Source organism: Cyanistes caeruleus, chromosome 5, assembly GCF_971803275.1.
Source record: "Cyanistes caeruleus chromosome 5, bCyaCae1.hap1.1, whole genome shotgun sequence".
NCBI classification, from domain to species: Eukaryota; Metazoa; Chordata; class Aves; order Passeriformes; family Paridae; genus Cyanistes; species Cyanistes caeruleus.
In genome coordinates this window covers 50,540,353-50,565,609 of record NC_141705.1, presented here as the reverse complement: position 1 = coordinate 50,565,609, position 25,257 = coordinate 50,540,353, and the positions used below count along the sequence as shown (strand labels likewise).

Genomic DNA, 25,257 nt, shown 5'->3' with positions numbered 1-25,257 from the left:
GGATTTTAATCCACACTTTACTGTTTTCTGGTTTTATGCATCATTCTATTTTTTTTACAATTCATCTTTTGTGTTAGATTTCTTCATGTATTTTGTCATTCAGAGGCTTATGAATACAGCATATTTCAAGATGTGGATGTGATATATATCTGTTTTTCTCAGGAAAAAATAAATAAGCATAAAAAAAATGCATAAAGAATGAAGAATATGTAAACCCTAGCATGTAACAGCAGCATCTGAAATAACAAAAGCAACAACATTTGCTTTTCATATCTGAACCAACCCCTCATTTCCCATTGTACTTTCCTGAGGCATCTGATTTTATCTGTGCCCAATCTGTCCCTTTTGTTCTCTTGCACTTTCTTTGGTGTACATTTCCACTGTGGGATTGGTCTGATGAGACTTCTTCCCTCTTCCATCCTCAATACAATCAAGTTAGGCTTTCCAGTGAGAGTCTATCAAAGGATTTAAATGGCTCATGCAATTGCTTCCTTTACTTCATAATCTTCCTAACCTTCAAAACATCTAAAAACCCCTAGAGTTTTTGTTTTCAGGAGAAGAAAAGGAACACACAGGTTTTTTAAAATGGTAAACAGCATCTCAGCTACTCTGCTCCTAAGATTATCAATCCCAAATACAAACCAGGGGGAAAAAAAAAACCACAGATAGAAAAGAAAGCAGTTTCAGAGTGGTACCTTAAAAAGAAACAGGTGGCTATTCCTAGCCAAAAAAACCCTGTAAATAGTATTTTTTACCAGGTACAACTGTGATGGGTATAGGAATGAGAAAACCAGTTTGCATTAAGTGTTTACCTATTTTTTCTTTAGTTTGCATGGCTGCACTTTCTTCCACAAATAAATAGTCCCTCAGACCTTCCTTCCTCTTTCTCTCTCTTTATGTCCATCCTAACAAACCAACAAATGTTTGAACTAGCATACAAATATTAGTAAATTGTTTCTGCTCCCCAGGACACAAAGTGTACATCACTGCACATGAAGTCAGAGCAAATCTGGCCTGAATAAAAAATACATAGCAAGCTACTGAATCAGAATATAGCCTCTTTCCCATTGCTTAGCACCAGCACAGCAGAACAACAGGGTCTCTTATCTGTACATGCCTAACTCTATTGGATTGGTGAATTACCCAATTACTTTTGTATGCACTGGATTTTCATGCATATAGATATTTTCTGGCCTGATCATAATTATTTCATTTAGTTCTACAAACCACTTTTGGCTATACATTGTTTTATCTAAAATATTTTAGATACAGAGGCAGACACATTGTATACTACTAATTGATTAACCAAATTCCTAGATACAGAATCACAAATTAATTCTTTCCTCCCTTCCTCCCTCCCTCCCTCCCTTCCTCCCTCCCTCCCTCCCTTCCTTCCTTCCTCCCTCCCTCCCCCCCTGAAATAAGTGCCTTTGACAAGACCTCAACTAACTCTTCTGGCTCCTGGACCTTTCCTTGGAAGAGTGGAACGTGGTGCCTTTGTGGTTCTGTGGTTCATACTTAAACTCTCCCCTTTTTGTTTTTTTCCTTTTTAATACATGTCACTTTTATCTAGCACCCATCCTACATGTGTGACAAGCAGCTGAAACTAGGCTGTTGTTGGTTTCCAAATATATATCACTGTGTTAACACTTTCAAATAAGCACTGATCTCCCAGTGAAGAAATGAATTCAGCTGATAACATTTTACGAGACCTGTTCCATTAAATTCATTGCAGGATCCATTTTAGACACATATGAATTTAAGGTTAGCCGGTTCTTCCTTCTACCAAGGCAAGTTTGCCTCTTACACTTCACTTCCACTCCTTCTCAGGCATCTCAAGAAATAGGTCTTTTAGCACATTTCAAGGGAAACTCTTCCCTTCTTATGGGAAGTAATGTTTAGTTTGAATTCTCTCAATATTAAATTGAAATTCTTTTCCATCCGGTGTCACACTAACAAACCTGCCTACTCTTTCTTGTCAATGTTCAGGATCTGAATTTCAAGGCTTTTTTGGAAGTTCTTTAGGACACATGTCTCACTGAGCTAGGTAATGCTGGGTCCCCACCCAACTGTGTAATGGCAATTGTCTCTTTCCTGGCATGTCATAAGGAAAAGGCTAATATAGGAACAGACATGTAAATATCATTCACATTTATTTTTCCTACAGATTGTGAGAAACTCCGTCATGTCCTTCCAGACTGCATGCAGTCATCTCTCAGTCCTTGATACACTGATACACTTTGCACAACATTGAGGCAAAACAGCAACACCCTTCCTGAAACCAATGGCCCTATCAGGCCTATTTAAAACCTACAAGAGAAGAGGACATCAGGAATAAAGGAAATACATAAGGTGCCAATGAAGACAGAATTCAGATGAAGATTTGTTAACTTTTTTTTTTTCTAGTTTGAATTTAATTTTGTAATTTTCTGCTCACAGTTCTACTCTGTTTTTCTTATTTCCCTCCTCAGTAGTGCTTGAAGCTCCTTCCAAGCCAGGGCATTTTCAGCCAATTTCAGTCCTTTCGACTGTGCTCATATCCAAATCAATTTGAATTATTGCTATTTTTTTCTACTCAAGAAAGGTTATGCATGACCAGTCTGCAGTTTCTAGGACAAAAGTCAAGCCAGCTGCCCACAGGTTTCTCATATTGCTTGCTGTTTGTATTTAAAATCTCACAGAAAAAGAAAATTATTTTTTGCAGAGTGCATCTGGAAACAATTGATAGAGTTCGTGAGATCAACAGAAATTTGAGGTGTATTTAAGCAGGTTTCAGTACTCTATAACAAATGCCAGACCCAAGGCCTACTGAAGTAAATGGAAGAACGTTCCCACCGATTCCTGTGGTCTCCTTGGATCAGTCCCTTAGCTACTTAAGCCAAAGGACACAGTAAGGCACTTCTGTAATTAGCAATGCCTGACTTCTTCACCAGTGACACAGCCTCTGAGGGCAGCACATGTACTCTCTGTTTTCTGGCTTAGAGCAGGAGCATGGAAAACTCATTTGATGTAGGTAACTTAAAGTTATCTTAAAGCCTTACTGCAGGTCTTCTGGGCTTGTGCCTTTGGAGCTGCTGTGTGTACCTAAAGTGATCAAGGATGCAAGATAAGCACAGGCTACAGCTCCTTCTGTGCATGTGAGATTTGTAGTGTTTTGTACCAATAAGCTGAAGAAAATGAAATGTCAAAGGCTAAAAGAGGATCATTCAACAAGGACAATAATCAAAATGCTGTATTTATGCCCCAAGTTTCTGCCACAGAAACCCCCACTTGTAGCTCTTTTTTTTTTTTTTTTTCCTGGCATGTGAATTTCCTGGCCCTGAACCAGGTTCAATCTAAATCAGCTACCACATAGGTGAGCGGCTTCGGTTGCATTGCACAGCATCTAGGATTGCTATCGAGTCTTCTTGTAAAATATCCTATGCTCTACTCTCTTTCACTGTCTCCAGAGTGTATCTGTGTCATTCTGTGGAATACTATGGAATTTTTTTTTCCAGCTAATGCTAATAAGAAAGATCTGGCCAACACAATTAGGCCTTATTTTCTATAACTTTAAAAAAAAAAAAAATACTATGTATTCTAACATAATATATGCAGTTTAGAAACAAAATTGATGGGTTTGTACTTAAAAAAAAACACACAATGAGAAAATTAAGAGATATAGGCAACTGCTAAAAGGTAGTTCTTCATCTGAGACTTGGAATAAAATTGAGAGTTTATGACTCAAAGAGCTATACAGAATCTGTTTCAGATGTCAGCAACTGCACAAAGAAAGCACATCAGTAACCACAAGTGGTGAGTTAGAGTACAGAGACAGAAAGAAAATTCAGCTGGAAGATGAGTATGAAAAATAAGGATGATGATGATTGAGGAAGAAAAAGCCCAATAAAATATCCCAGGAAAAGTCTTGTGTAGCACTCAAGTAATACTAAACCCAAGTGAGAAATAAAATAGGGAGCTCACAAGAGAGGCCAGGCTGTTGTTTTGAGAAGGTGGGAAAACCCCCAGGAGCCTGAAGTTTGGGAATGCCATGGAAGAGAGAACTGAACTATCCAAGGTAGATCTGTACCAATAACATGGCAGAGGAATCCAGCAGACATAAAATCAAGTACAAGCAGGCTTGGGCAGTGCTCCATAATTGCAGTGTCAATAGGGTGCATGCTGTTTTCCCTGGGAAAAGATTGCTTTGGAGCACCTATCTCTTTACAGATATCTTTGTAGCATCACTCTGTTATTACAGTACCTCACAAGTTTAAAGACCACTATTTGTCCCTAAATATTGTATTCCAAAGGTATGGCTGCAGGAGCAGGGGCACAGAATCAGATCCTTGCATTGCTTATGTGTTTACTTGTAGTGTGATGGAGGAGCAATGCTTGTGCATTGATTAAAATTGCTGCTTCTCTTCAGATTTGCCATTCAAACAGGTGAGCTGTCTCTCTCAGTCCACAGTGCTGTCTGTGAATGACCAAAATATCCAATATAAAGAGTATTTGCCCATAATTTTTGGTTTAGTATTACCCCTGGGCTGGATCAGAAGGATTGAAAATGCTGGGCTTTTTCTATCAGCAGTAAGGGCACTTAAGATGTGAGAGCTCCTCTTTCCCTCAAATAGGCAAGAAACCATGGTGGTACATTTGAAATTATCCCTGGCTGTCCCTTTTCAATTAAAGCCGGTCATAGCTGACCTACTCTTTATTAAATGTTAATCCGTAGCTGCTTCTGAGACACCAGCAATTCAGGGTCTGGTCTTGAATCCCAACCAGCTCCACACACACTATCAGGCAATGATGCAGAAAAAATGCTGTTTACCTCCATCCTAAGTCTGCTCCTCTAATTATCGCCCTGTAATGTGAAGGTTCACAATTAAAAGAGAATGGAGTTTTAAAAAGGGCTGCTTAGTGTTTCCAGCCACTGTTTTTACCAATAATATTAAGTATAAGCTGTATCTGGTGATTTTCTGAGAAAACATTTTTTTTTTTTTCTTTTTTTTCAGGAAGCAGTCCAGTCAGGGAAGAATTAGCATTGAAATATATGAATATTTTATGTCTAAAGTGTGATAGGCACATATTTATTCACACAGAGTTTCTCACAGCTCAGCATTTATGTTGTTTGCTCTGCATTTGACATCATCTGAATAATATTAAGTTCCCAGGCATATTATACTTGACAAAACTAATTCTTTTCTACTCAATTGTGCCACAAAATTTTCAGGCTTATATACTTTGGTTATTTCAGCATAGCAGATTAAAAATATTAAATATCATATCAGTCCTTTCTACTTTTAATTCTGAGAACATCAGTTTGTCTTTTTAATGCTTTCATATTTATGTGAGGCCTTCTGGTCTATTCACATAATGTGTTAACTAGGTATGCACTGTATTTTCTTCCCACAGTCCAAGTCCAAACTAATCTTTTATACAAGTATTTCCTATCAAAGTAAACTGCATCCTTCATAAAAGTGTAATGAGACATGGTTCAGGGGTGCAGACCAGGACTTTAACTTTTGTTGAGCTGTTAAAGGAAACAGAGTTCCTTCACTTCTTTCTTCTTGTGCCTGGGATAACATATGCTTGTCCTACACATCCTTCTCCTATTCTTCCATTCTCATTCTCTTCTCAGCATTACCCAAGATTAAACATCCATCTGAAAAGAATTCTTGTCCTTGTGCCATTTGATGTTTTTTCTCCTCAATTTCCCCCTATCCCTACCCTATTTTCTGACTACATTTTTCATGAGGCAATCCTATTTCAAATGTAGAAGTCTTCTCCCAAGTCAAGGACCATCAGGGTTCCCAGGCATCACTGCTGCTGAGAAGAGGGACCAAGTGATGATCCCTTCAGAGCAGCTGCTATTCCCTGCAACCAGCAGCAATCCATTTGAGGTGGTTTGTTTAGCTCTGAGGTTTCCTATAATGAACTGAGTACAGGAGAGCTGGTGCCTCACCCTAATCTTTTCAGATTCACTACTGTATCAGACATGAGTTTCCAAAGACTTTCTTAGGCTTTGATAATGACAGAATATAATACACAAGATGAATTGTTGTGGGAGGGAATAACTGTACCTTGGTTAACTGGCAGAGCCACTTAGGAAATAGAACAATTTGACTATTGTCTGCTTATCCAGTACACATATTTATCCAAGCAATTTCACAGCAGATGACAGTCACATTCTGACAATCCTCCTTCTTGTATTAAGGTGAAAAAATAGGGCTCTTATCTAGGCCTTGTCAGAAGTGGTTTTGTGTGCATTAATTTGATCAGAGGCTGGAGCAGAGCAGCCAAAGACAAACATCAGTGAGAAGACTCACTGTAATTTCCTCCAGTTTTTTTAAAGTTTTTGTGGATCTCTAAAAAGTCAGAGAGATATTTTAAAATGCCATGAAATCTGACATTTTTGTTTTCACATGTGTGGCTGGCAGAAGTTACTTTCCCTGTTTCAGAGCAACTATGACTCTCAGAGCTTTGACAGACTGACCAAGGAAGACAAGTTTTCTTAAAGCAAAGCCACAGTCTTGCATTTGTGACTATCAGCCCAGATATTACGTAAGCTCAATCCAAAATCCAAACCCAGCTACACTGCTCTCTCTGTTTTTAACCCTTCTGTCATTCAAAATTCCTTATTTCATGCATCTGTTTGATTTGTCATATAAGTTGATTCAAGAAGATTTAATTTTTTTTTAAACAAAGGTGGTGATTTTGTATGTATTCTTGCCAAACACATACTTCCTGAGGTATAAATTTACAGTGTACCTACTTCTGCTAAACTGTACACTGCTATAACCCTATTGTAACAGCAGCACTGAATAGTTATTTAGTTACTTAAGCACCATCTGAATGGTTGACATTATCATTTAGGAAGCAGTTACAACTTTCTAATTCAAAATACAAAAAACAGTAGATAAGAATGTAAGATTTCTACAATCATTTTATGTGCTAGATTTACATGAAACGGTGGCTAAGCATCACCTGCAAAATAGCTACAATGGCCTGTAAATTGGCAATTGCAACTACACACACATGATGATAAAGTCAGATGGAATATTAATATAACTCACTACTTATTTGTAAATGCATGCATATATCTTGAAGAAAAAGATCAGGTCTCAGTTGACAGGTTTTTGTTTTTGTTTTTTCCCTGGTGTTTTTGGGGAGGAAGGACATATGAAATTCAAGAATCCAAAATATCTCCTTGCAAGATCCATGCTTGTTAGACTTCCTAAAAGTCTTGGATGCAGGACATTTTGGGATATATAATACATATAAGAAAAGAAATTTAAATATATAACTCTTCTCTTCCCTGTTTGTGATGAAGTGGAAAGCCCTGACATCCAGTCTGGTGTCTGCAGTACAGATCTATTCAACTTACACAGATGCAGGTGTTGAGAGTAAAGCTCCCCTGCCTTGGCATGAACCTGTGGCAGGAGAATTTTAAGTCAAGTATTAGAAAAAGTTTCTTCACCCAGAGGGTGGCTGGACTCTGGAATGGGCTTCCAGGGAAGTGGTCACAGCATCAAGACTGACAGAATTCAAGAAACGTTTGGACAGTGCTCTCAGGCACAAGGTGTGACTCTTGGGGTGTTCTGTGCTGGGCCAGGAGTTGGAATCAATGATCCTGATAGGTCACTTCCAACTCAGCATATTCTGTAATTTTGTGATTCTAGACAAGCTTTACTCCAAGCAGCTCATTAAACTAGTGACATTGTCCTCAAGAAATGTGGCACACACTGTGACATCATTTTTGCACATCTTACTCGCATGACAGGAATCAATTTGTGTCCAACAGATCCACTTAATCATGTATAGGCTTGGGTGCCTGCCTGCCTCATAACACTGGTCCTGCAGGAGCTAAGAGAAGGCAGGGATGGATGGATGGATGGATGGATGGATGGATGGATGGATGGATGGATGGATGAATGGATGGATGGATGGATGGATGGATGGATGGATGGATGGATGGATGTCACATTTCCTGTGCAGTGTAACTTGTACCTTGAGATCAGGATGTCAAATGTAACTACTGTTTATATTTCTCCTAAAGAAGGGATCTAATTTTTAATCTCATGACTCCAAGAATTAGATTGAAAATCGCAGTTTCCATAACCAATTTTTGAATCAACTACCATAGCTCTTTATCTGATGTGAACATTGGTTATTGGGATATCCACAAATCGTTTAGAAGGAATGTAGGTTGTCTAGAAGTACATTAGTTATGTGATTCCCTGCTCAGTTTTTCATCTTTCACCAATGCAATATATTTAAAGGTTTTAATATAATAAATAAGCTTTCATGAAAGGAAAAAAAAGAAGTATAGAAGAGGTATATCAGATATAATTTTCAGGTAAAATTTTCTGTCTCAGCTCACAGAGACTGTTTTTTAAATTCTAAAAGTGAGCTTCTGAGAATAATATTGTTCTACTGTCAATCTTGCCACTGTTACTTTGTACACCTTGTACAGTTCCACAAATGATCATGTTTGTTTGAGGGGTGTTATCATTTTTAGAACTACAAAACACAGTTCATCATGGTGGCATTATCAGATTTGAAATAAGAGCAGAAACATTCTGCAAGATGCTCTAGAGCTAAACAGTACTACAAAATGGAGGATTTCAATCAGAAGTTGTCACTAGCAGGAAAATATACTTACACAGCACAAGCGACACATATCCTGGCTATAAAACAATGTCTTTCTAGTATCTGTTTCCTGGCAGATAAAGTATTTAATTTAATTAATGCAAACCATATTCTGGTAGATGAACATCAGACATTTATTTTGCCTTTTTCTTGCAGATCTTTTCAAAACCCAGTAGCAGTTACTGTATTTATATGAGATTTTTTAAAATGAGTTTTCACAGTGTTTCTTTGTAATTTTTTTCCCCGTTGATTAAGACAGCCTGGAAGATTTGGAGACCTACTTCTTGCCTAGAGAATGGACAAGCCTTAAGACTGCTCCTCTTATTCTCTTCTTGCCTAATGTGAAGGAAAGCCATAAGTCATTCTGGTTTCTATAAATCATTAATTTTATAATGAGGTATTATTGTACCTCCTTTATCAACTACAGGATAAATGTATCTCGTTGTTAGTTCAGTTATGGCAGAATCATGCCTTGTAGTCCTATATCTTACCAGGTATGACCTCAAAACAAACAGTACTCTGTGAAACTACTCCATATAAATCTTTTCTGTAATCCTATGAGTTATTCTGATATGCTTTTGAACCTGATCTTTATACTTCCTTTGCAACCTCTCTCTTTCTGTTACTTCATACAGATCATTTGCTATTAAAAGCACTTTCCAGTTATAATGTTCCTCAACTTATAACATTTTGGATCCAAACAGCTCCCAGAGCATATTAACAACTGGGTTTATTGTACAAATGAACTACTCACAGCTACTTTCACTTGGAGCATAGCCATATGCAAAGGAAAATGCTTCCGCTGCTTAACACTGCACTGCTATCTTAAGCAAACCTTCAAAACTGGTTGCTTACAGTAGGCACAGCTCTGAGGAAGAGGTGAGGGTAAACATCCCAGAAATAGCCCCACTAGGCAATGAGCTCATCGGTGCATTTTCATGTCACTATTTCTGCATAGGGAAGTATTTTATAATGGTGTCTTCTGAGGACACATTAATTCTCCTTTTATCCACCCATGCTCTGCCTTGGTAGCAACCAAATCTCCCCAGAGACAATGAGGAGCATGGCATGGCTGCACAGCTTCTTTGCAATGCAGAACCCTGCTTCCTATGAGGTTATCATATTAAGGAAGGCTGGATGCATGGATGGAAGTGAGCATGTCCCAATGAATACCACCACCCTATATAAAGTCTGTATAAGCTGTTTCAGCAAGATGATGGAGGCGATCACTGGGGAGAGAATTTTTAATTTTCTTTCATCCCAAGTTCATTCCCTTAGCACCAAGTTTGAGGCTTCTGGTTTTGACCCTGAAGTATCTATAGCAATCAGTCTACGTTTGGGACTAAAGGTCTAGGCAGAAACTCCCAGTGCAGAACTGCAGTCAGTGGCTTTTTGGGAGTACCAAAATGATGTGAGTTGCTCTCATGGCATTTCTTCCAATTCAGAGCATATATGAACCAGATACAGAGACTAAAGTCCTGTTATTCACTGAACTAACCACAAGAACCCAAACCCCACCCACAGGGAGATGCAGGTTCAGAAGCAAAATTGCAATCTGCGTCTCTAAGGATCATAGATTAGATTTTCTCTGGAAGAAAGATTCAATTAGGCTTCTACTTGAGAAAAATACTGTAATGTAAGCTTTATTTTGTGCAGGACTTCTTATTAAACAGGAAGAAAATCACCTCATATTACTTCTAAGGAGACTTCCTGCAAAATCAGATAGCTTTTAGTGTGCTGAAGTTCAGGAGGTTTTAATTATATATTCCCATTCTACTGGAAAAGTGTGTTCTTTTTGCAGTAAATAGGAACAAGTTAGAGAAGACTTAAGGTTTTCTCAAATACACAATCTTTTACCATTATTATTATAAATTATTATTTTGTGAAGTAAAAATGAAGAAACTGCTACAGCCATAGGTCCACATTTAACTGACATGGTCCCTCGAGACTGCAGTACAGATTCAATGCAAAAATCTCAAAGCACTGCCTCAGCAAAACTGTTTTCCTTGCAAAAATCACAAATAAGATCCTTCAAGGAGTGACTGGTCACACTTCTGTACCAGAGGAAGGATGACAACTTGCATGCAGATAGAGAAGCTGGAAGCAAGTCTGTTCTTTAAGCAATTTCAGTAAGGGGGAAATCTCATTTTCCTATGAAGATCATTACTGCAGTGGCTGAAAGTGAGCTGCAGTCTGACATGAAGTGTTGATGAACAAAGGACTAAGTTTAAAAGTAGAACATGTTACGCATAATTAAATATGGATCCTTTCTAATCAATAGTGAGTGTATAATTACATTTCTCAAGGTTGTTTTGGCAGGGAGCTGTGAGGAGACAGAGTGAATGGAATCAAGTAGGTAAACTAGAGAATCAAAAATGTGTTCTGCAGCTCTGCTGAGGTTGTTTGCAGTCAGTCTTGTCATACTTGAGCGGCTCACACTGAAATTTTTGCCAGTAGTCTCATTAAGGAGACATGAAGCAAGGTTAAGGAGGCCTCCAAGAATAGACAAATCCACTTGAGCAGTAAACCACTCCAGCAGTATTGTCTTTGTCTATCGTATTCCAGGGTATCTCTTCATTTCTGCACTTTGAACAGTAGTAAACAGAAGCAGATCAAATTCTTTCAAACAGGGAACGTTGCTTTGAACAGGTTTGATAAACCTGTCTCTGAATGTAACAGGAGAAACCTTTGACATTTAATACCAAAATTCTAATTTCCCTGATGGAGGGTTCTGTTGCAAGCCTACATCTGAGCCACTAGACATGATTACAACAAATAATAATATTTAGAAATATTTTAAAGAAAATGACTTAGCACTGTGATAATTTGACGATGTCAGGTATGTTTACCACTACCATTCTGCCCGTTAGACAGAAATACCAGGCAATGTAATTGGGCATTTTTGCTAACTTCAAAGCTAAAAAATCAACACCTGGAAAACTCTCCTCCCACAAATTGCATCTATTTAAAAGAGAATTCATGTGAAGCAGCTTTGAAACTTTTTTCATCGTATCTTGCCCAGCCATTTGGATCCTATTAATTTGAAAAGAGTCCTACATCCGTGTGCTGCCTCTGAAGGGCAAGGGCTCAAAGGCTCTGTGCAGCACCCTGAGCACACACAGACTTCCCATCCAGACCTGGATTGATTTTATGTGGGGTTTTTGTTCACAAAACCTAGATCATCTTTGTGTTCATACAGTTACTCATACCGATTGAACTCAACAGGAACCCCAAATGCACACAATGTATGTCACATATATGTACAGTACCTATACTGAACTTCTATAAGAGAATAAGAGAAAAATACCATCAAATGCAAAGAACTTCAGCTGAAGATTTCACTTCTACACCTCTGCAGCAGTATGACCTGAGCAAACTCTCTCACTTTTTCCCTTATAAACAAAACCATTACTTTGGTGCGCTTTGTGTAGCATTTTGGGATTTCCTGATGAGAAAGCTTCAATATCTGTAGACACTGAAGGTTACTGCAGAATTCCATTAGATTTTTATCAAAAAGGATTTAAACTACCAGGATGCTAAATAGTAAATATTTTCTCCCACAAAAAGTTTTTAATTACCTAACTCAAAACAGTGTTTTCAGCACAATTGCTGAATGAAAGCACCTTAGAAACCAGATTGCTTCCGTTATAATCCTTTTGACTTTTCTATTTTGAAAATTCCCCATAAATTTTTGCAATTGTTTTGTTTTAGTATCACATCTTCATATTAGCACTATAATTGTATTTTTCCATCATAATTTTTTCCAAACTCTACTGTTCATAAATTCTGATAAGACCAGATGGGAATAACTGGCCTATAAGCAGAAAACGTACAGGCATAACTGTACCCATAAATGCATTAAATTTGACAAAGCACAGACTTTGCTATAAACTGTTAAGGCTTTCCTTTACTTGCTTATTCCCTCCCCATCAGACATGACTTTACTGGGTGAAGTACAAACACTCCAGTCCAAGAACCTGATGCTGGGTATTCCTCAGCTGGCAGCTGCATATGTACACATGGAAAAAATAATACCCTGCAAAGAAAGCTGTGTGTATCTCAGTGTAAACAGCTTCTTGGCCCACATTCTTTTGAGAAGCTGTTTAGGAGCAATAAACCAGAAGCTGTGCTTCTGAGGTAGAGGAAAATACCTCATAAGTATGAACAGGACATCTCTTTATTTAATTTCCCTTACAAAACAGATACAGAATTTGATCCAAAAGTGATTAACAAAATTTCCTAAATTAGATTCTGTCACTCTTAATCTAAGCATATATAAGGGAGTCCAAATTTGATATTACAGAGATGAAAATTATTTTTTGTTTAAACAGACTGCCAGAACTCTGACCACTGGGTTAGATCTGAGTGCCCCAGTCAAATCTCAGCTCATGAACTGTGAGCAAGAATTCTTCCAAGTCCCTGAAGGACCAGAAGGACAAGAGCCAATGGGTTTCACTCATTAGTTTACCAAGAGACCTCAATGAGAATTTTGTTATTCAATTTTTCATCCGAACTGGGATCACTGTCCAAAACTTACAGCTTGTTTTGCAGTGCAGTTTAATTTCTATATAGCTGTACATTCCCCTTCACCCACCTATCGAGGCCAGGTCTGCTTTTTATTGTAAAACCTGTGCATGTTAATAATAATAAAGGCAAACCCTTTTCTCACAGTTCTTACCTTATCTCTAAGGTATGTCTTGTCATGAATTCTCACAGGAGAAACACACCAGACCCTAGAAGCTGGAAAAGGGAAGAGAGGGAAAAATTCTTACCAAGATTGTTCTAAAAAGCACTTGAAAGTTTTAAATGCTGCTTCACAGGCTATTCTCCTCCTGAACTGAGCCTTAAAAAACCTTTCCTTTATTTTTCAGAGTTTCAAATTAGACAACCAAGTGCGTTGCAATTGCTTCTGAGCTGCTTGTAAGTGCATAGTAATAGCAAGGCCAGTCTTCCAATACTGCTTGGCTGATGAAAGTGAGCATCACTCTCATTTGCCCTCATTCAGGGGAAGTTTTAATGGGAAGCAGAGCTCGAAAGAACTTGGCACTTTGAGAAAAATGGCTTTGTGGGGAAGAGCACTTTTGTTAATAGTAATTGGAGGACATACTGCAACATCTTTTCCAATTTTCTGAAAGTCTGTGGACAATCCAGAGCCCGATTTACCCCCATCTTCTACCAGAATAATTCCACTGACTGTAATGTAATGATTCTTACTATATACCAGTGTTAGCAAGAACAGGGTTACACTCCTGAGCTGAAGTCTCTAGTTAAGGTGCAAATATCTAAAATCCAGAGACGGAAAATGTCTAATTCAAAGCCCACATTATGCCTAGAGGTCAAACTTCTGACAATGAGGACAAAAACTAAAAAGACAAAAGTAATGTTAGTTTGACTCTGTGTCTCACTGTAAAATACCAGAAGCATAATGATATAATGTTAACTTCAGCAAAGAATACCGAAAGTGACAAGGTTATTTCTTTTTATCAGCTGAGATATCTTCTGTGACAAAACCACAGTTCTGCAGTGCAGCCTACTTCATCCCCATACAAATGCAGAACAAAGAGAGCAAAACCAGAGCTCTTCTCTCCCATCTTCTTCCACAGCATTACACAGAGGTAGATTTCAGCTAAACTATGGGTTTTCAGGACACATTTTGCACAGCAATTTCTTAAGTACATTATTAGACAAAATTATTTGCAGGCACATAGTAGAACAGTAAAATCTCTTCATTCCTAAACTGTATCATTCCTCAAGTAGGGAAAGGTGAAATTTTTGGTAGTTCAGCTGTGCCTACACGTTCCTTGCCATTTGCCCATATTGACTCTGCAGTTCTGATGTGTTTTAAACTTATGAGCTAATAACTAAATATTGAAGAGCATTCTTTAACTTAGATACAAGTCTAAGGTCGAGTGATGGTTACTTAATACCAGTCTTTAATTAGTTTTCAGAGATTTGTAGCCTCAGGAACCTGAATCCTCAAGCCATTATTCAGTTGTTCATTCCTTCCTGTAACTGAGTTTGGGTGAGGAGCAGTCATATTATTGCCATAAATTACACTTGCTTCTCCAAAGAGAAAAGGAGAACTGAGGACCAGAGGTGGCCAGCTGGGAACCAGTTAAAGGGAACTCTGCCCCTGCAATGCTCTGTGCTCTTTATTCTTGGCCTTTTGCCATTCCCTCAGTCCTATTTATTCAGCTGTTCTTGTGTCCACACCATTAACGAGACACATGAAAGGAACCATTAAAAAATAATAAAAAAGGAAAAGCTATTGGATGGAGCAGCTGTTATGCTGGTGTAAGTGAAAGAACTGAAGCCCTTCATGGAAGGGAAAAGGAAGAACAAGCGCAAGAAACCAAGCCAGGCTGGGAGCACTAATGGAATAGCCAAGATGTACGGCTAAACAGGCCTGTGATAGCAACAATTTGGCTCTTCTTTTTTCACGAATATGTTTCTAAGTACTGATACTTCTTATATAATAAGAGACCTATCCATAGGTAGTCTAGTCTACATAAAAAAAGGAAAACATTCTAATGATCAATCTCTGCAAAAAATAGTTGTGAACCATGAAGACCTAGACTTGAGTAATTATATCTGTAGCCAGGGTTTCTGACTAAACATGATTTACACCTCTCCTTTGTATTAGTACAAAGAGTACTGATGGGGAGAGACAAAAAGGATGAATTCACGTATTATTTCTGCTCCAAACACTGCATTTTAAAAATCCATTGTAGCACATCTATAAAGAAGTAAAGAATGTGAGTTTGTACGAGTACAGAACCTGCTTCAGCAGCTGTGAAGGTGTTATCCTCGCCAGAGAAATAAACATTTGACTTTCTAGGGCTTCTTTTACCTCATGGCTTCATGATAAAGCTAGGCTTGGAGACATTTTCCTTACATAATGGTTAGGAAAAGTAGTTTCTGGTAAAGCAGCTTTTCACAAGGTATTTATTTTAACTCTTCAAACCTCTTCATCAAATGTGATTTCCTTCATTCATTTGTTTAACTAACTGAACTTATGAAGTCCATCAATAAAAACAACAAAGCTTTTAACTAATTTCATTTTGGACATGTGTCCTCAGGATAGGATATTTTTCCTGTAAAGCTGATCAGCTAGAAGATATGTTTCTTTTACTGCCCAAAGCCAAACCCACTATAGAATTAAATATGCAGGCAAAACATTTCTTCTGTTTTAAGACTTGGCATTAATTTAGTTTATTTGGTTGGATATCTTCTCCATAATTAGTCTGCTGAATAATATTAAGTCAATTTATATGCAGTATTTTGTTTCCAGAAATGTTAATTCAGCCACTGAAAGAATAATGTGGTTTTAGCAGAAAAATTTGCTTCTCTGATCACTCAGAAAAAAAACATTGGAAATTACAAATTTCAATATCTCCTCATAAACTTGTTGGGCAACGTGTCAGAGATTGTGACATGGAGGAGATGAGAAATACACTTTATGTTCGTGTCTGTGTTTTTTGTCTATATATCTCTTTCTGATTTGTAACATTCTACCTACTTCTTGTTTCACATGGGACTAGACAATCCAATCTTGATAGCATGGCAAAGGAATCAGCCTATTTTTTATGTGAACTTCTGGGAATATTAGAAATGGAATGTACTTAGTAATTTTTGCTTATTCTTGTTTTATGTTTTAGGAATTTTAGTTTTCTCATGATTCATGTTCGTAAAGTGACTGAGGGAAGATAACAGAACTTTTTAACATTAAGATTCTTGTCCTTGGGAGTGTGACACAGTGATAACAAAAGAAAATTATTATTAGGAAAACAAACACAGACAAATACAACACATACCACAAATTTCTTGCAAGTTGTTAGTTTCTCTTACTTCATGTTTTGTACTTGAAGGCAAATTCCAATTAAGTAATCACTACCAATGTCCGTAGGCTCTTAAAGATAAAAACGATAACAGAAGTGGGCTGAATATTTGACCTTATGCCAATAACACCAGCTAATAAACAAATCCAATTGAAATGCATGGGAACTATGGATTTTATTAAGTTTTCTAAAGATTTCTTCACATTCAACCAATTTCAGCTGGGAAGAGCTCAATAATCTCATGACATCAGCAGTACAATGTGCTCTTAATAACAAATGCTATGGCTGAAAATTTTCAATATGGATGTAAGCAGGCCTGTAGGCTGTAGGTGGCCCTATTCATTCTGTTTCATTCCTTGCTTTTGGACCTGATCCATTGCATAGATTTTAAAAATAATGGATATAATTTCCTAGAGAAACTGAATCACTGCTATGCCTTTTTCTTTTTGTTCCTTACGTTCTGGTTTTCAGTAACATGCTCATAGATTTTCATAGGCATGATATGATTGCTTTGCCAATCTCACTTTGAATTCCTATAGCTGGTCACACGCAGCCTCCTCCACAGCTTTGTCTTCATGTCATTGCACTGCAATCTTGGCTAATGCAAAAAAAATCCTACTCATATTTTCCAGTAAAAATTATTTTGTGAGAGTCAAACTAATTTGCCAGAAGCCTTACCATTGTTGCAACACTTAGTATTGAATGTGTCCAGATTTATATCAATCATTTGTGTGCTCTTGTGGTGTCCTTGGTTTGAGGCACTGTAATGTTTTTATAGTATTCTGATACCTAGAACTATGTTAAAATAACAGAGAGCTCAAAGGACATGGGGAATAAAACCAAATGCACGAGGGAGGATGAAAATATGAGAGATCAAATTCTACCAATTTACTACACATCAGTATTCTGTACAGAACCTGAGTTAATCTTTGCGTGTGTGTGTGTTCATTTTTCTTTAAACTCAAATTACATTTATGCTGTATGTGAGCAATTTCTCAAGAGTGAACAGTGAGTAACGTCCTACAGTTCTACCCTAAAACATCAAAGTTCTCTGTACAGCAACCACAGAAAGGATCCACTTCTATTATAACAGGAATAAAGGTAGTTTTCCCTTTCTCTAAGACTCTGAAATCAAAATCACAATCATGACAGCTGTCTGCAGGGCCCAGCTTAAACCTAAAGTGGGATTATTTAAAAGATATTTTACTGCTTTCCTGCTGTACAAAAATAACAGCTTGTGGTTATTTCACAAGACATATCACTTTGGGGAGGCATTTGCAACACACTTTCAGCAAGTGACCAGTCCCTCCAGAGGTGACACCCAAAATACCAGAATGGTATTTGTAACAGCAGAAGCTGGTATTTTGACAAATCTATGTATTTTCAATGAGAAGTTTTCTCATTGAAAATACATAGCCTGTGGTCAATGTAGAGTAAAAGTTATGGTGAGTGACTGTGGTGTTAATAGACTGGATGTCAGGTTGGCTGCTATTCCCAGTGAGTGATCTATGTCTATCAGCTCACCCTTCTCCCCCAGTAACAGACAGTTGGCTCTTTATCACTTCTCTAGTGGTCGACCCAGAGGAGTTTAGATTTAGCGATTTCTCCCTTCATAAAGGCAAACGTGACCACAAGGTTAGGAAAAGCTCTTGACATTTGCTTGATCAGACCACAAATCCCTTTTGCCAGAAAGTCTGATGCAGCAAATCTTTGAGGATCATTTTGGAAGCTCTGTCTTTGAAGAGAGTTTGCTGTATCACAGAAGCCCCTCGTCACTGTGTATGAAACACAAGGTGAAAGTATTAGGCATCAGTATTATCTTCAGCCAGAGATACAATAGATAACTTTGGAAATTTTACAGGAGCAATTAGATCAGAATGTTTCTGTGCCTTCTACTTCTTCTTGTTCTAGCAATATTGTAGTAAATTTTCAAAAATTATTTAGAAGAACTTTACATACTTGATGAACAACTTGTGGGCCTGAGTTTACAGTTTATAGTTTACAGTAAAGCACATTACCTTTCTCAAGAAAATTTGCCTTTCTTTTATCATTAGGCATGTGGCTATGCCTTTGTCTACATAGCTCATCTTCCCTTCCTGCAGAGGTGTATCCACCATTGAAAAGCAGGACTGGCAGGTAAAAGGAGTTCTCTGAAATAGCATCTAGTATAAGTGACACTGCAGGGTAAATGTGCTTCCTCTTAGACAAATTGTGCTCTGCTTTTTGGGCAATAGTTAACTTCAGCAAAAGTGGAAGGAATCAAAATGAGTGGGAAAGTGGTAGGACACAAAACTGCAAGATCAAAGCTTCTGTCTAAGGCCCTTTGATTTTACTGTGTTAATTCCCAAGCCTTTGAAATACTTTTGACAAGTATTCCCTCAAGAAGTTTATAGAAGCTGTTATGTAGGACTTAGTAGAACCTGAAGGATAATTCTGTGAATATAACAATAAATAAAATAAAAGCACAATGGTTACTGTAGTGGTAGATCAATGTAATGAAGTACAGCTTAACTTGTAATAATTAGGTGATCAAGCTAAACACTGTAACATGATAAGGAGAAAATACATGAGTCATAAAGGACAATTAACAGTAAATATAAACCCCAAACCCCCATTTGGTAGAAATCACATTATATTTAGAGGTATGGTGGCATTCTAAGGTACATTTGACAGAGCTTTTTACCTCTGTCTGGATACAGATGACATACTGAATACTAAAGATTTGTTCATTTAAAAATATGTGCAATACATTTATTCATGTGTTACTATTTGCTGTGTTGGTTCTCACTGCCAAAATGACCTTCTTTGCATGTACTACTCTTCATATTGTCTCTCCTCACTTTCTGCTATTATTGACCTCCTCCACAGCCTCTCCATCTTGCCACTCCTTTCTTTTATTGTTTCCTTATGCACACCAGTGCATGCACACCCCACTCACCACTTCCCTGCTTTTATCCATTGCCCTCATTGACAGACTGCCATTTGTGCCATTTTTTAAAAAAAATCTGGATTTTTTTGCCCCTGTTTTAAGAGGAAAGTATGATCCTGTGGTTAAGACACAAGGTTGGTATTGCAGGGTTCAGATTGTTTGCTGGCCTCCTGCCCACTTAATGTAACATGGTTTTAGTGTAATTGAGAATAAGGAATGCTATGTATGTAGAACTTCTAGCAAATCACTTAAACAAAGTGCTTGGATGCCTGAAAGCTTTCTCTAAGGTATTCACTGCTCTGCAATTCCAATGGGAGTTAGGGGCATGCAACACTATGTAGGACACATTCATCATGTTGAAGGATTTGGCTTAGTTCACCACCTGCAAAAGGGGCTAATTCTTAGCTCACATAAGGCTTATGATGATGAAAACATTCTATTAATGTTCATTATGTGTTCCTTTGCTACAGTAATGAGTGCCAAGAAATAATTCTCTCAGTAAGATGAATGCCAGCTAAAATAATTCTGTTCTAACAGATTAAATTCAATGCAAGGTCACCAGTCACCTTTCTACAGCACCCTTTGTCTTTAATATGTTCTTAACATGGTGTAACTCTTTGTAGGACAAGTTTCACATTAAAGTCCTCCCTTGTAGGAGGAATACATATCAAAGACCTTAAGCAGAGTTGTGCCCATGTTCACAGTTCCCAGGCACTGTGCTCTTGCTTTTGTCTTTTGGTGGTTAGATTTCACATTACAAGTGTCTGCAAGGCAGCAGCAAGGCTACTTCTGTCGATGTCATGTTGAGTTCCGAACTGCAGATTCCAACTCATACTATGTAAATTATCTCTGGACTAAAAAGGCGCTATTTTTATTACTAAAGTACTCTTTCTCCTAATCCCACAATTGCAGCCATCTTATTTTTGTTCCCCTTTCTCTATTATTTTTTGAGTCTTCTCTTCATTTCCTATTTCTTTCCTATCATTTGGCTCCCAGCAATTATTCTATATAATGGCAATTTCATATCTTTCATCTTTTACTTTCACTTACATTTTTAACAGGTAGCTTAGCTGATACAGTCTTTCTCCCTCAGAGCAATTTTTCATGAGTTTTTTTAAACACACTCTGTTTTGTAATTTCCTTACCTGTGCACGGATCATAACTTCTATTTTATAAGCTTTTTTTTCCTCCATTTTAAATGCAAGAAATGGAGTTTGTGCACATTTATGTTTTGCTGCATGTGGCTGAATACCTTGTAGCTATGACATACTACTTTTACAGATTTAGGATGCACCTCTCAAGTGTATTCAGAAGAGTAAGTGGAAAAATTGTGGAACTCCTTTCTTTTTGTGGACATGATAACATGAAATATACTGAAATACAATGATATTTTATTTTCCTTTTCTCAACAAAGAACTGGAGGACTTCGGAACAGCTTAACTTGAATTCATTCTCTGAGAACTAAGTGAGTTTCCTTCAATGGACTGGGGCACAGACTTCTGCTCTGGTCAGGAGGATCTGGAGAGCTCACCTGGTGTAAGGAAGAGCAGGTGACAGAAGTCATGAGGAACAGCATTGTCATGGGCCATAGGAAGAATGATCTTTGTAAATGTAACTCCCCAGACCAGCCCTTCAGAGCATACAAATAATCATAGTATCACCTGTAGGGAGCCTGATGCTTGTATCTCACTTATCTGGAAAAGGCTAGGATAAGAACAACAGATAGATCATCATTCTCTTAGAACAGGGACGTCAGGGCCTGGAGATTTATCCTAAAGCTCTTCCATTTTGTTACTGGCTTTTATTTTTGAAGCCATCACAGCCAGATCCTAATGCTGCCACTGGAGAGCCTGGCTCCCAGTCAAGGAGGGGAGAAGCTACAGGGACACAACTTGAGGCAGACTTCATATCAAAAATGTCTTTGTCTTTCTATTTTATTTTGTCTCCCCAGAATATACAGCCCTTCCAATATTTTCTTGCTCAGTGCAACTTGGTGCTTCATATTCATTTCAGGAACATCTACTTTCTGAGCTATATGAGTGTTGAAGTTCAGAGCAGAAGAAACCCAAAGCAGCTCCCGCAGTGGTTCTGACCCAGCAGACACTGCACACCTCAGAGTCAGTGTTTGTGTCACAGCCAGTGTGCATCTCCCAGCCAGGTGCAGTTACCTGAGGAGGTGCAGGACTGTGCTGTGCTGCACACACCCCTCAGCTGCAGGGGAAACTCCTTGTGATAAAGGAGCCTCCAGGCAGCTCCTGCTTGGTACCATTGATTGCACCACAGGTGGGCCCTTGCCTTTATCTAGAACTGCAGTAATAAGATCTTGTGTGAACCTCCTTCCTATTTGGCAGTAGAAATTCTGGACAGAGTTGTTTTCTTGTAAAAAAAATTTCATAGTAGCCTGAATGACCAAAATAAGAGAATCTTTTCCATAGGATCTGCGGTGCATGGATTGTGGGTTACTATGATGCAATACCAACTGGGGTTCCCAACATATAAAAGAATAACTAAATTGCCTATGTAATTCTCTTTCATAGTCTTAGTTCTAATAACTAGAATTTTAAGTGATGGCTTTCAGGGACTGTGCAACTTTCTGGGAACATTATGGACCAGAAAATCCTTTTACAATGCATCTCCTTCTTTTACACATACTGGAGGGTGAAGTCACATCTCATAGGGTTCAGGTTCTTCGTTCCCCAGATAATGACTGTGATTTAGATTTTTGCATCAGCAAAACAAGACATGGCACCTGCAGCTTGATCTAGCACAAAATCCAATGTTGTGAGTTTTAACTTATATTATATTTACAGGGAACAGAACATAAATAGCATTCTGTCCTCTGATATTCTGTCTTGGAGGCATTACAGTACAATAGGTTACACCATGTTTGTAACTCAGCTGCTCAAAGGCTGAGGATCAGTAAAGTGCTGTTCTCTTGGAATTGCATTTCCCAGCAGGCTTTGAGCAGCAGAAGTTTGCACGATCTCCAGTGTCCTTGGCTGTGTGCATACCACTCAACACTTCGGCTCAAGTTTTTCTTGCATTATCTTGCCAGGATACAGAGCCCTCATGAAACCTAATCTTTCATTTAATCACTTTATCTTTTCAATTTCATCCCTTTCCTATCCAAATTCTTTATTTTTCATTAAAGCCAGTACACAAAGATCAAGCTGGTAGAATATATTCTGTAGCTGTCAATCAGTGGCCACAAAAAATACAAAATGTGAATAGTTAAATCAGCAGCCTTGCCTGCTGAAGTTATCTGCATGGCAGAGATGTCAGAGTATTGTTTTCAAGCCTGACTTCTACATGCAGGGAGTAGCAGAGCATGTCCTGGCCTCTTTTATCTTCCTCAGGAGAGCAGCCAAGTGGCATAATCAATTCTTCCAGGCTTTTGTCTTTCACCTGGTGTTTACTTTGCGCACTGCCTAAGGCTCTACTGTTCTTTTGCCCCTTAAAAATGTATTTACTTTTGGACTAAATGAAAAATAACTGCAAGTTTTGCACAGTGTTTTATATATATGTACATAAATGGAATATATTTATAAAAAAGCAGGATATTTCTCCTTTTTTCTAAAAAATTACTACAACAGCAAACTTCCCTTAGTTAGTCAGAAATAGTCAAACAAATAAAAAACTACCACTAAAAAGTAGGAATAACCTTTTTTTGTACAAATTAAAGAGGAAACTTCAGTAATCCAGACAGTTTTGATAAGTGTGTGCTATATATTGTTGCAGCTAATGGAGATCAAATGTTAGAGATGTGACTCTGCTTGCAACTCCTGGTATTAAAAAAAAAATAAACGTATGGCTGAGAAAAGCTGAAATACATTTAAATAAATGCAAGGTGTTTTAGCTGGCACACAGTGAATTCATAAGGCAAAATTAAAGTTGGAAGTGAGACCAAGCTACATTGTACTTTATTTTGTTTTCTCACTGATTTAAATTCATAAGGCTGAGGTACCATAACAGGATAATAGTGACAGTTATGATAAGAAAGTATTTACTTTCAATCACGTCAGTTTTCTTCTAAAGTCAGTGTCACAAATTCGGGTTAATAGTTGTAGAATATTTCTCTAAAAGCAATACTTCTGCAAAATATCTGCAGTATAATCTTCCAGAAAATAATAACTATTGCTTCTGAAATAAAAGGTGGAATTGGTAACTGACAAGTGATTAACGGAGTTGATCGGGCAGGGAAGATAAAATAGCAAAGGTACTGAAACAGGCTTCTGGCTGTCATTATTGAGTGCCAGATTATTTTTTTAATTTTTTTTTTTTAAACTCAGGTCTGTATGTGCTCTGTGTTTTGTATATACAACTCGCTCCACAGTGAGCTTCAAATGTAGAACAGAATCTGAGTCAGGTTCACCATGTGACTGAAAACACCTGTGTTTTATGCAGTTATAGAAATGCCAGTTACTGAACAGAAATAAATAACAATATTTTAAGTTCATTTTTAAGGTAAGAATCTTTAGAAGACATGTTAGGATGATAATTTCTAAGGTATTGCTTATTTTGTTTTACTTTCACTGTATTAAAAGTCTTAGTTTAGACATCTGCACAGGGACTCTCAAGTGAAAGACAATCCTGCCTTATAAAGGAATAATTTTCCAATACTTTCCCTGGAAAACTTTAAATGAGGAGCGTGGAAAAGTGAATTTGGCCTCATTTGCTCATTGAATGAAGTGAAAATACGTTTTCAGGAGTAATTTTTGACAGACTTATTTCTGAGAAAGGGGAATGGGCACAGATTTCAAGATTAAAAATAGAGTATATATTAAGAAAGGCTTAGAACAGCTGGAAGTACCACAACAATGCAGTGGTTTCCCTGAAGTTATGCCTATTTTAGAAATCCCCATATTTGGTCATAACTTTGAACTTCCTCATTTTCATGGGTGTTATGGATTTTTTGTAATGCAGTCTGCAAATGTATATTTTTCTAATATGGAATATTTGGAATATTAACACTGTACACTACTATCACTGTAATGAAAGCTCTTCCATTGTCAGTTATGTCTATTGTCAACTATGGAAAGTTGTTGCAGGGTAATGAAAAGGTGGATATATGAATGATCACTCCAAGAATCTATTATTCATGGAGTTTTTAAAAGAAGTCTTCTTTTAAAACCAGTAATCACACTGAATTCTTGAGTGTTGCATGTCTAAAGCTGGAAAAAAAAATATACATGTGGATTCAACTTCCAAATATGAAATAAGATCCCCAATTATTTTCTAATTTTTATATAATGTAACTAAAGGACAAAAGTATTACTCTTCTAGAATGTAAGTGTCCAGGAAGGACCAGGTAACAACAACCAAACCCACTCAAGAGAAATCAAAAGAAGGAAAGAGAGATAAATAAATATTCCCTTACTCTGTCAATTCCTGAAAGTCTGCAAGAATAATTTGAGCTTCCAGACAGTTATGAGCAGCTGAATGCCAGGAATTCCTGTGTCAGTGTTGTGCTGTCCATGTTACTACTTCTTTTTGATGAAATTTAATATTGTACATGTAAAACAGTGCTATTGGCTACTGTTGACACAAGCCTCTTAGAACATTACACTCAGATATTCACCCAAAAATAAAGCAAATTGGCTGTAAGTTTTCCTACAGCTGTTCATCCATAATTGTTCTGACAGGGTGAAATATAATCTCTAAAACATTTGAAAAAATTCCTCTTTTAATTTTTTACTCATTTTTAGAGGTGATTAAAAGCTGAAAACCCCTAGAAACTTCACAAGGAATATAAAGATTCTAAAAACTCATTTCTTAGGGCTTCCACAATTGCCTTGGATAACCATCATGACCAGAATGTAATTTTAGTTTCAATACACTCCATGGAAAGATCTTTAGTAG

General features: G+C 37.5%; 1 long non-coding RNA gene across 1 annotated transcript in view; it reads right to left on the bottom strand.

Moving 5' to 3' along the window:
* The window catches only part of LOC111929424 (uncharacterized), a 100,559-nt gene that overhangs the window by 20,294 nt on the left and 55,008 nt on the right, over positions 1–25,257 (bottom strand). The window contains exon 4 of the long non-coding RNA XR_015286715.1: positions 13,310–13,371. This is a non-coding gene — a long non-coding RNA (uncharacterized LOC111929424). The remainder of the gene's footprint in view (positions 1–13,309; positions 13,372–25,257) is intronic.